Source organism: Oncorhynchus mykiss, chromosome 28 (genome assembly GCF_013265735.2).
Source record: "Oncorhynchus mykiss isolate Arlee chromosome 28, USDA_OmykA_1.1, whole genome shotgun sequence".
Lineage (NCBI taxonomy): Eukaryota > Metazoa > Chordata > Actinopteri > Salmoniformes > Salmonidae > Oncorhynchus > Oncorhynchus mykiss.
The window spans coordinates 29,802,147-29,814,862 of record NC_048592.1 but is presented as its reverse complement, the minus strand read 5'-3'; the positions used below and the strand labels follow the sequence as shown (position 1 = coordinate 29,814,862).

The 12,716-nt window shown below is 45.5% G+C and overlaps 1 protein-coding gene across 3 annotated transcripts in view; it reads left to right on the top strand.

Annotated features, from left to right (window-relative positions):
• The first annotated feature begins 8,128 nt into the window (after window positions 1–8,128).
• Window positions 8,129–12,716, top strand: part of LOC110508890 (SPRY domain-containing SOCS box protein 4) — a 124,130-nt gene continuing 119,542 nt past the window's right edge. For 2 of the 3 annotated variants that reach the window (XM_036966471.1, XM_021589784.2), the window contains exon 1: window positions 8,129–8,289. The gene's annotated coding sequence lies outside the window, so the exon portion shown is untranslated. The remainder of the gene's footprint in view (window positions 8,290–12,716) is intronic. The other variant, XM_021589783.2, reaches the window with a different exon arrangement.

Sequence of the window (12,716 nt, the reverse complement as noted above, 5' to 3'; positions counted from 1 at the left end):
GCTAACTTGGCAGAGTGAGCCCACTGAAGAACGGCCAGACGAGTAGGAACGGGAACGAAAAGAAGGTTCCTGGGACAAGCGCGCGGCGACGGAGTTTGAGTGAGTGCTTGCTTTACCTGCCTCTCAATTCCCCAGACAGTCAACCCGACAACACGCCCCTCAGGGAGAATCCCCTCGGGGTCAGTGGAGGCTACTGAAGAACTGAAGAGACGAGATAAAGCATCAGGCTTGGTGTTCTTAGAGCCCGGACGATAAGAAATCACGAACTCGAAACGAGCGAAAAACAGCGCCCAGCGCGCCTGACGCGCATTAAGTCGTTTGGCAGAACGGATGTACTCAAGGTTCCTATGGTCAGTCCAAACGACAAAAGGAACGGTCGCCCCCTCCAACCACTGTCGCCATTCGCCTAGGGCTAAGCGGATGGCGAGCAGTTCGCGGTTTCCCACATCATAGTTACGTTCCGACGGCGACAGGCGATGAGAAAAATACGCGCAAGGGTGGACCTTGTCGTCAGAGAGGGAGCGCTGAGAAAGAATGGCTCCCACGCCCACCTCTGACGCGTCAACCTCGACCACGAACTGTCTAGAGACGTCAGGTGTAACAAGGATAGGAGCGGATGTAAAACGATTCTTGAGGAGATCAAAAGCTCCCTGGGCGGAAACGGACCACTTAAAGCACGTCTTGACAGAAGTAAGGGCTGTGAGAGGAGCTGCCACCTGACCGAAATTACGGATGAAACGACGATAGAAGTTCGCGAAGCCGAGAAAGCGCTGCAGCTCGACGCGTGACTTAGGGACGGGCCAATCAATGACAGCCTGGACCTTAGCGGGATCCATCTTAATGCCTTCAGCGGAAATAACAGAACCGAGAAATGTGACGGAGGAGGCATGAAAAGTGCACTTCTCAGCCTTCACAAAAAGACAATTCTCTAAAAGGCGCTGGAGGACCCGTCGAACGTGCTGAACATGAATCTGGAGTGACGGTGAAAAAATCAGGATATCGTCAAGGTAAATGAAAACAAAGATGTTCAGCATGTCTCTCAGGACATCATTGACTAATGCCTGAAAGACAGCTGGAGCGTTAGCGAGGCCGAAAGGAAGAACCCGGTATTCAAAGTGCCCTAACGGAGTGTTAAACGCCGTCTTCCACTCGTCCCCCTCCCTGATGCGCACGAGATGGTAAGCGTTACGAAGGTCCAACTTAGTGAAAAACCTGGCTCCCTGCAGGATCTCGAAGGCTGAAGACATAAGAGGAAGCGGATAACGATTCTTCACTGTTATGTCATTCAGCCCTCGATAATTTATGCAGGGGCGCAGGGACCCGTCCTTCTTCTTAACAAAAAAAAACCCCGCTCTGGCGGGAGAGGAGGAGGGGACTATGGTACCGGCGGCAAGAGCTACAGACAAATAATCTTCGAGAGCCTTACGTTCGGGAGCCGACAGAGAGTATAGTCTACCCCAGGGGGGAGTGGTTCCCGGAAGGAGATCAATACTACAATCATACGACCGGTGTGGAGGAAGAGAGGTGGCCCTGGACCGACTGAACACCGTGCGCAGATCGTGATATTCCTCCGGCACCCCTGTCAAATCACCAGGCTCCTCCTGTGAAGAAGAGACAGAGGAAACAGGAGGGATAGCAGACATTAAACATTTCACATGACAAGAGACGTTCCAGGAGAGGATAGAATTACTAGACCAATTAATAGAAGGATTATGACAAACTAGCCAGGGATGGCCCAAAACAACAGGTGTAAAAGGTGAACGAAAAATTAAAAAAGAAATGGTTTCGCTATGATTACCAGAGACAGTGAGGGTTAAAGGTAGCGTCTCACGCTGAATCCTGGGGAGAGGACTACCATCCAAGGCGAACAAGGCCGTGGGCTCCCTTAACTGTCTGAGAGGAATGTCATGTTCCCGAGCCCAGGTCTCGTCCATAAAACAGCCCTCCGCCCCAGAGTCTATTAAGGCACTGCAGGAAGCTGACGAACCGGTCCAGCGTAGATGGACCGACAAGGTAGTGCAGGATCTTGAAGGAGAGACAGGAGTAGTAGCGCTCACCAGTAGCCCTCCGCTTACTGATGAGCTCTGGCTTTTACTGGACATGAAGTGACAAAATGACCAGCGGAACCGCAATAGAGACAGAGGCGGTTGGTGATTCTCCGTTCCCTCTCTTTAGTCGAGATGCGGATACCTCCCAGCTGCATAGGCTCAGCACCCGAGCCGGCAGAGGAAGATGGTAGTGATGCGGAGAGGGGGGCAACGGAGAACGCGAGCTCCTTTCCACGAGCTCGGTGACGAAGATCAACCCGTCGCTCAATGCGAATAGCGAGTTCAATCAAGGAATCCACGCTGGAAGGAACCTCCCGGGAGAGAATCTCATCCTTTACCTCTGCGCGGAGACCCTCCAGAAAACGAGCGAGCAAAGCCGGCTCGTTCCAGCCACTGGAGGCAGCAAGAGTGCGAAACTCAATAGAGTAGTCTGTTATGGATCGATTACCTTGACATAGGGAAGACAGGGCCCTGGAAGCCTCCTCCCCAAAAACAGATCGATCAAAAACCCGTATCATCTCCTCCTTAAAGTCCTGATACTGGTTAGTACACTCAGCCCTTGCCTCCCAGATTGCCGTGCCCCACTCACGAGCCCGTCCAGTAAGGAGAGATATGACGTAGGCGATACGAGCAGTGCTTCTGGAGTAAGTGTTGGGCTGGAGAGAAAACACAATATCACACTGGGTGAGGAACGAGCGGCATTCAGTGGGCTCCCCAGAGTAACACGGCGGGTTATTGATTCTGGGCTCCGGAGATTCGAAAGCCCTGGAAGTGGCCGGTGGATCGAGGCGGAGATGGTGAACCTGTTCTGTGAGCTTGGAGACTTGGGTGGCCAGGGTCTCAACGGCATGTCGAGCAGCAGACAATTCCTGCTCGTGTCTGCCTAGCATCGCTCCCTGGATCTCGACGGCTGAGTGGAGAGGATCCGAAGTCGCTGGGTCCATTCTTGGTCGGATTCTTCTGTTACGGTGCGTGAATGAGGACCCAAAAGCGAATTAACGTAAACAGAGCTTCTTTAATAACAAAACATACGTAGGCTCAGATGGACCGGCAGATTCCGACAGGACAGGACAAGGTTGCAGCAAACATGACGATAGTCTGGTTCAGGCATGAATAACACAAACAAGAATCCGACAAAGACAGAAACAAAAACAGAGAGAGATATAGAGGACTAATCAGAGGGAAAAAGGGAACAGGTGGGAAAAGGGGTGACGAGGTAGTTAGGAGGAGACAAGGAACAGCTGGGGGAAAGAGGGGGAGAAAAGGTAACCTAATAACGACCAGCAGAGGGAGACAGGGTGAAGGGAAAGGACAGAAACAAGACACAACATGACAATACATGACACAGCCCTTAGCCATGGTATATTGGCCATATACCACACCCTCTCGTGCCTTATTGCTTAATTATAAACTGGGTGGTTCGAGCCCTGAATACTGATTGGTTGACAGCCGCGGTATATCAGACCATATACCACGGGTATGACAAAACATTTATTATTACTGTTGTAATTACATTGTTAACCCGTTTATAATAGCAATAAAGCACCTCAGGGGTTTGTGATATATGGCCAATATACCATGGCTGAGGGCTGTATCCAGGCACTCCGTGTTGCATCGTGCTAAGAACAGCCCTTAGCCGTGGTATATTGGCCATATACAGTGGGGAGAACAAGTATTTGATACACTGCCGATTTTGTAGGTTTTCCTACTTACAAAGCATGTAGAGGTCTGTAATTTTTTAAATCATAGGTACACTTCAACTGTGAAGTTGAAATCCATAAAATCACATTGTATGATTTTTAAGTAATTAATTTGCATTTTATTGCATGACATAAGTATTTGATCACCTACCAACTAGTAAGAATTCCAGCTCTCACAGACCTGTTAGTTTTTCTTTAAGAATCGCTCCTGTTCTCCACTCATTACCTGTATTAACTGCACCTGTTTGAACTCATTACCTGTATAAAAGACACCCATCCACACACTCAATCAAACAGACTCCAACCTCTCCACAATGGCCAAGACCAGAGAGCTGTGTAAGGGCATCAGGGATAAAATTGTAGACCTGCACAAGGCTGGGATGGGCTAGAGGACAATAGGCAAGCAGCTTGGTGACAAGGCAACATCTGTTGGCGCAATTATTAGAAAATGAAAGAAGTTCAAGATGACGGTCAATCACCCTTCGGTCTGGGGCTCCATGCAAGATCTCACCTTGTGGGGCAGCCCAGAACTACACGGCGGGACCTGGTCAGTGACCTGAAGAGAGCTGGGACCACAGTCTCAAAGAAAACCATTAGTAACACACTACGCTGTCATGGATTAAAATCCTGCAGCGCACGCAAGGTCCCCCTGCTCAAGCCAGCGCATGTCCAGGCCCGTCTGAAGTTTGCCAATGACCATCTGGATGATCCAGAGGAGGAATAGGAGAAGATCATGTGGTCTGATGAGACAAAAATAGAGCTTTTTGGTCTAAACTCCACTCGCCATGTTTGGAGAAAGAAGGATGAGTACAACCCCAAGAACACCATCCCAACCGTGAAGCATGGAGGTGGAAACATCATTCTTTGGGGATGCATTTTTGCAAAGGGGACAGGACGACTGCACCGTATTGAGGGGAGGATGGATGGGGCCATGTATCGCGAGATCTTGGCCAACAACCTCCTTCCCTCAGTAAGAGCATTGAAGATGTGTCGTGGCTGGGTCTTCAAGCATGCAACGACCCGAAACACACAGCCAGGGCAACTAAGGAGTGGTTCCGTAAGAAGCATCTCAAGGTCCTGGAGTGGCTTAGCCAGTCTCCAGACCTGAACCCAATAAAAAATCTTTGGAGGGAGCTGAAAGTCCGCATTGCCCAGCGACAGCCCCGAAACCTGAAGGATCTGGATAAGGTCTGTATGGAGGAGTGGGCCAAAATCCCTGCTGCAGTGTGTGCAAACCTGGTCAAGAACTACAGGAAATGTATGAACTCTGTAATTGTAAACAAAGGTTTCTGTACCAAATATTAAGTTCTATGCTTTTCTGATGTATCAAATACTTATGTCATGCAATAAAATGCAAATGAATTACTTAAAAATCATACAATGTGATTTTCTGGATTTTTGATTCCGTCTCTCACAGTTGAAGTGTACCTATGATAAAAAATTACAGACCTCTACATGCTTTGTAAGTAGGAAAACCTGCAAAATCGGCAGTGTCTCAAATACTTATTCTCCCCACTGTACCACACCCCCTCGGGCCTTATTGCTTTAATATCCCACACCCCCTCGGGCCTTATGCTGCGTTCATATTCATAACCAAGTGGAAAGCTGGAATTTACTGCATACGACTGGGAAAAATCCAGTTGAACGGCCTTCCAACTGGGAAACTCGTCTATCATCCCTGTGCTCAGTTCCCCAATTGCACCTCTCTAATGTCATTGTCAACAAAAAAAGATGGCAAGGCGGCATCTTCAGAAATGATTGTTTATTGTAATAACTAAATACAAATTATTTATAAAACATTTATTCTGTTCATCTTCCTTTTGAGTTAGAGAGTCAAAGCAACTCTGGATCTAAACTCATCAAAAAAAGAAACGTCCCCTCACTGTCAACTGCATTTATTTTCAGCAAACTTAACATGTGTAAATATTTGTATGAACATAACAAGATTCAACAACTGAGACAAAAACTGAAAAAGTTCCACAGACATGTGACTAACAGAAATGGAATAATGTGTCCCCGAACAAAGGGGGAGTCAAAATCAAAAGTTACATTCGGTATCTGATGGCGCCACCAGCTGCATTAAGTACTGCAGTGCATCTCCTCCTCATGGACTGTACCAGATTTGCCAGTTCTTGCTGTGAGATGTTACCCCACTCTTCCACCAAGGCACCTGCAAGTTCCCGGACATTTCTTGGGGGAATGGCTCTAGCCCTCACCCTCCGATCCAACAGGTCCCAGACATGCTCAACGGGATTGAGATCCATGCTCTTCGCTGGCCATGGCAGAACACTGACATTCCTGTATTACAGGAAATCACGCACAGACCGAGCAGTATGGCTGGTGGCAATTGTCATGCCAGGATGAGCCTGCAGGAAGTGTACCACATGAGAGAGGATGATGTCTTCCCTGTAACGCACAGCGTTGAGATTGCTCAGTCCGATGATGTTGTGACACACCACCCTCACCCCTGGTGAGACAAAACCGCAACTCGTCAGTGAAGAGCACTTTTTGCCAGTCCTGTCTAGTCCAGCGATGGTGGGTTTGTGCCCATAGGCGACGTTGTTGCCGGTGATGTCTGGTGAAGACCTGCCTTACAACAGGCCTACAAGCCTTCAGTCAAGCCTTTCTCAGCCTATTGCAGACAGTCTGAGCACTGATGGAGGGTTTATGCATTCCTGGTGTAACTCGGGCAGTTGTTGTTGCCATCCTGTACTTGTCCCGCAGGTGTGATGTTCGGATGTACCGATCCTGTGCAGGTGTTGTTACACGTGGTCTGCGACTACGAGGATGATCAGCTGTCCGTCCTGTCTCCCTGTAGCGCTGTCTTAGGCGTCCCACAGTACGGACATTGCAATTTATTGCCCTGGCCACATCTGCAGTGCTCATGCCTCCTTGCAGCATGCCTAAGGCACGTTCACGCAGATGAGCAGGGACCCTGGGCATCTATCTTTTGGTGTTTTTCAGAGTCAGTAGAAAGACCTCTTTAATTGCCTACCGTGTCTTAACGACCATTCCACAGGTGCATGTTCATTAATTGTTTATGGTTCATTGAACAAGCATGGGAAACAGTGTTTAAGCCCTTTACAATGAAGATCTGTGAAGTTATTTGGATTTGTATAAATTATCTTTGAAAGACAGGGTCTTGAAAAAGGGACGTTTCTTTTTTTGCTGAGTTTACGATCACAAGCCTTAAATGACCTCCATGTTTGATGGTATTTCCCAGTTCAAAACATGAATGCACCAAAGTCCTATTCACTTCTTCACAACCTTTAATTACCACCTCTCACTTGGTTATGAAATCAGCATTAAATATACCACGGCTAAGGGCTGTTCTTTAACACCTCAATCACACCTACAGGGTTTTTGCACAAAATGGTACGGATTAGTGTCCAACAAAAGTTCAACATTCACGCCTCGATGACCCCGACAGCATCATTGCATTTTGGTACACCAGAAGTACATTCCCTTCCAATGGAACGCTGTGTTTGACTTGCACGGTTAATTGCAGTGCATTCTGTGTCACTAATATGTTGGATTTATCAAATGTATGCATTCAATTGTATGTGTAGACAGCTTGACAGAAATGGTAGCAGAAGGTCAATGTTTAATTTTTGTTGCACACATATCCAGATAATGCTGCATACAATTTTTTCAATGATGCTGTAGGTGTGATCTAGGAGTCACCTTCTGCAACTATTTCTGTCAAGCTGTCTACACATACAATTTGATGCATACATTCAATAAATACAACATATGCACCACACAGAATGCACTGCTACTGACTCTGCAACGCAATGCTGCAAGGCAAATGCAGTGTCGCATTGGAAATGAATGTACTTCTGGTGTACCAAAATGCAATGATGCTGTCAGTGTGATTGAGTCAGTTCTCTGCTTTGGGTGTATGGATAAAGCCATTACGCCTTGATCACACCGGTAGTGTAATGAGCAAAATGGTATGCAGCATCATATGGATATGTGTACAACAAAGTTCAACATTCACCTTCTGCTACCATTTCTGTCAAGCCGTCTAAGCACAGTTTGATGCATACAGTTAGATAATTCCTAGGTATGCACCACACAGAACAGAAAGCAGTGCAACGCTGTAGGGCAAATGCAGCTTTCCATTGGAAACTAATGTACTTATGGTGTACTAAAATGCAAAAACCTGTCGGTGTGATCAAGGCGTTAGCCGTGGTAGCCTATATTAGCCATATATCACAAACACCGAGGTGCCTTATTGACATTATAAACTAGTTAAACATAATTACAACAGTAAACAAGTATTTTTGCGTTATACCCGTGGTAAATTGTTTGACACACATGAATCAGCATCCAGGAATCAAAAGTACCCGGTTTAGAAACGCCCATTGAAGCGCGGAACGGGCAGACACGAGGACACACAAATAACCTAGCCAATCGCGTCACTCTTGACTTGTGTGTTGTGGTCGATGACCTACCTCGTTGAAGCGTTCTAGACGAGGTGAATGGATATTCACAATGCATCGACTGCTGGAGCGGTTTTGAAGTTACAATCGAAGACGGTGAGTTGCTACGTTTGTTAAAATTGTATTCATATCAACCGTTTTTTTTGAATGCTTAACAACTTTGCGAGTTTCCTGTGGCGTTGACATTCTACATAATTGTCGATTTGAAGTTGACTTCTCGGCGGTGTTCTAATGTTTACATAGCTTCAACATAGACAGTGCGAGCGTCTTGGCTTCAGCGATAAATTCCGTCATTTTAACAGATTGACTGCATAAACAGCAAAAAACGTAATTATGTGACCAAACTTTGCATCTGCGCTGTATTTTAGTGGACATTGTTACAAGTAGTCCTTGTGCATAGCGATATGGTTTGTTTAACTTTGCAATTAGTGGTTTTTGTTTGACAAGTAAAATAATCAAGAGTCTCAGCATCACTCTGTTACATGGAATTGGTAATTGTCAAAGCCCTCTGCCCCGGGTTGGGTTCAGAGGCTGGCGCAGCTGGCTGCCAGGCAGTCATTGACCAGGGAGGGTTTAGGCACTGAACAGCTGGGTACTGGGGGGGGTCCACAGGGAGGGGACCAGGTGCAACGTGTACACTACTTTAATTTGACTAAGTGTGTGTATGGTGGGCGGCCAGCATTTTGCAACCCTTTGACTTGGCTGTGCAAGTTTTAAAATGTATTGGTCGCCTTGGTTCACTCAACATCCTCTATTTTTATAGGAGGCTAAAGCCCTGATTTGGTCAAACGGTAAAGTATATTATCCTCATGATTAATGTAATGAAAGGGTCTGCCTGCCTTCCCCTGTAGGATAATGTTACCTGTTTTGCTGGGGCCTGCTGCTGTGTTGAGTGAGCCACTCTCTCCCATTTCTGATTATATAACAATTAGTTCTGATTGCATAACATTTTAAAATCCAATTGCGGGAAAACACCACTATCCTCTTGTCATGCTTGGAGAGGAGCGTCAGCTTTCTGTAGGTATACTTTTTACTTCTCAATTCTCAACTCAATAGCAACTACAGTGCATTTGGAAAGTGTTCAGACCCCTTGACTTTTTCCACATCTTATGTTACAGCCTTATTCCAAAATTGATGTTGTTAAATTATTCCCCTCAATCTACATACAATACCCCATAATGACAGCAAAAACAGATTTAGACATTTTTGCCAATTTGTTTGAAATAAACTGAAATATTACATTTAGATAAGTATTCAGACCCTTTACTCAGTACTTTGTTGAAACCTTTGTCAGTGATTATAGCCTCCAGTCTTCTTGGGTATGACGCTACAAGCTTGGCACACCCCATTATTCTCTGCAGATCCTCTCAAGCTTTGTCAGGTTAGATGGGGAGCGTCGCTGCACAGATATTTTCAGGGTTTTCCAGAAATGTGCGATCAGGTTCAAGTCCGGGCTCTGGATTGGCCAATCGAGGACATTCGGACACTTGTCTCGAAGCCACTCCTGCGTTGTCATGGCTGTGTGATTAGGGTTGTTGTCGTGTTGGAAGGTGAACTCGGCGCCCCAGCCTGAGGTCCTGTGCATTCTGAAGCAGGTTTTCATCAAGTATCTCTCTCTGTACTTTGCTCCTTTCATCTTTCCCTCGATCCGGACTAGTGGTGCTGATGCTGCCACCATGCTTCACCTTAAGGATAGTGCCAGATTTCCTCCAGAGGTGACGCTTGGCATTCAGGCCAAAGATTCAATCTTGGTTTCATCAGACCAGAGAATCTTGTTTCTCTTGGTCTGAGAGTCCTTAGGTGCCTTTTGGCAAACTCCAAGCGGGTTCTCATGTGGCTACCGTCTGGCCACTCTACCATAAAGACCTGATTGGTGGAGTGCTGCAGAGATGGTTGTCCTTCTGGAAGTTTCTCCCATCTCAACAGAGGAACTCTGGAGCTCTGTCAGAGTGACCATTGGGTTCTTGGTCACCTCCCTGATCAAGGCCCTTCTCCCTCGATTGCTCAGTTTGGCTGGGCGACCAGCTCTAGGAAGACTCTTGGTGGTTCCAAACTTCTTCCATTTAAGAATGATGGAGGCCACTGTGTTCTTGGGGACCTTCAATACTTGCAGACAGTTTTTTTTTTGTACTCTTTTCCAGATTTGTGCCTCAACACAATCCTGTCTTGGAGCTCTATGGACAATTCCTTTGACCCTCATGACTTGATTTTTGCTCTGACATGCACTGTCAACTGTGGGGCCTTATATAGACAGGTGTGTGCCTTTCCAAATCATGTCCAATCAGTTGACTTTACCACAGGTGGACTCCAATCAAGTTGTAGAAACATCTCAAGGATGATCAATGGAAACAGGATGCACCTGAGCTCAATTTCGAGTCTCATCAAAGGGTCTGAATACTTATGTAAATAAGGTATTTCTGTTTTTTATTTTTTAATACATTTGCAAACATTTCTAATAACCTGTTTTCACTTTGTCATTATGGGGTGGCGATTGAGTAAAAAAAATGTATTTAATTGATTTTATAAGGCTGTAATGTAACAAAATGTGGAAAAAGTCAAGGGGTCTGAATACTTTCCGAAAGCACTGTGCTTTACAAACAAGATATTTGATATGGCTTTGCGAAATGCACATTGGTCATTGCGAGTGCATAGCCTCATTTGACGGTAGGCTACAACTGCAATTGAAATTTACATAAAATGTACTGTTTGACTAAAAAACCCTGGAGTCTATGTCCGCTCCCACGCAAAAATCTAATTAGCATAATAAAATCCCCATACAAATCTGTATTTTTAAGCTAGAGATGTTTTGATGTTGTCTTAATCCACTCCATCCACCGATGTTGCACTTCCGCATCTGTGGTGAAAGGTGACAGAGCTAAAGCAGTGTGTGACAGAGCTAAAGCAGTGTGTGACAGAGCTAAAGCAGTGTGTGACAGAGCTAAAGCAGTGTGTGACAGAGCTAAAGCAGTGTGTGACAGAGCTAAAGCAGTGTTTGTCAGACCATGCCACATCCAGAAAATCCGTCTTCTCACAAAATCGTCTGCAGCGTCCAAACGGTTTTGCCTACAAACTATTATGACCCCCTATGGAAAGATGTCACTCTCAGTTTTGCTCTATGACCACCAACAAGCATATTGGGACTTGTCTGAAGTTTGTACAGCTGTTCTGACAACTTTTTTTTTTTTGGGGGGGGGCTTATCTGTTCTATGTATTGAATATGTTGTTCAATGCATATGCATGGGCTAATAGCAGTAAGGCCAAATTACATTTAATTTTTTGTACTTCAAGGGGTTTTACAATTCAAAATGAAAATGTCTAAATGATCCTTGGTATGACCTTAAAACAATTGCATATACAGTGGCAAGAAAAAGTATGTGAGTCCTTTGCAATTACCTGGATTTCTGCATAAATTGGTCATCAAATTTGATCTGATCATCTAAGTCACAACAATAGACAAACGGTGTGCTTACAATAATTTGTGTGTTATTAGTGTATTTTTCTTGCCTATATTGAATACATCATTTAAATATTCACAGTGTAGGTGGGAAAAAGTATGTGAACCCCAAGGCTAATGACTTCTCCAAAAGCTAATTGTAGTCAGCAAACCTGGAATCCAATCAATGAGACGAGATTGGAGCTGCTTTGGCCTCTAGCAAACTCACATTTTGAGTTTTTTTTAATCACAAGAAGCATTGCCTGATGTGAACCATGCCTTGAACAAAGGGATCTCAGAAGACCTAAGATTAAGAATTGTTGACTTGCTGGAAAGGGTTACAAAAGTATCTCTATAATGTTCATCACTCCACAGTAAGACAAATTGTCTATAAATGGAGAAAGTTCAGCTCTGTTGCTACTCTCCCTAGGAGTGGCCGTCCTGCAAAGATGACAGCATTCTGTGCTGTGCTCTTGCAAAGTGAGGTTAAAAAGAATCCTAGAGTCCTAGAGAGACTCTGAAACATGCTCTCTGTTGACGAGTATACGTTACTTAAAACACTAAAGAATGGTGTTCATGGGAGGACACCATGGAAGAAGCCACTGCTGTCAAAAAAAACATTGCTGCACGTCTGAAGTTTGCAAAAGTGCACCTGGATCTTCCACAGTGCTACTGGCAAAATATTCTGTGGACAGATGAAACTACAGTTGAATTGTTTGGAAGGAACACACAACACTATGTGTGGAGAAAAAAAGCCACAGCACACCAACATCAAAACCTCATCTCAACCTCATGGTGGAGGGAGCATCATGGTTTGGGGCTTCCTCAGGGCCTGGACAGCTTGCTATCATCGACGGAAAAATGATTTCCCAAGTTTATCAAGACGTTTTGTAGGAGAATGTTAGGCTATCAGTCCGCCAATTTGAAGCTCAACAGCAGTTTGGTGACGCAACCAGACAACCACCCGAAACACAGAAGTAAATTATCAACAGAATGGCTTCAACATAAGAAAATACGCCTTCGGGAGTGGCCCAGTCAGAGTCCTGACCTCAACCTGATTGAGATGCTGTGGCATGACCTCGAGCAGTTC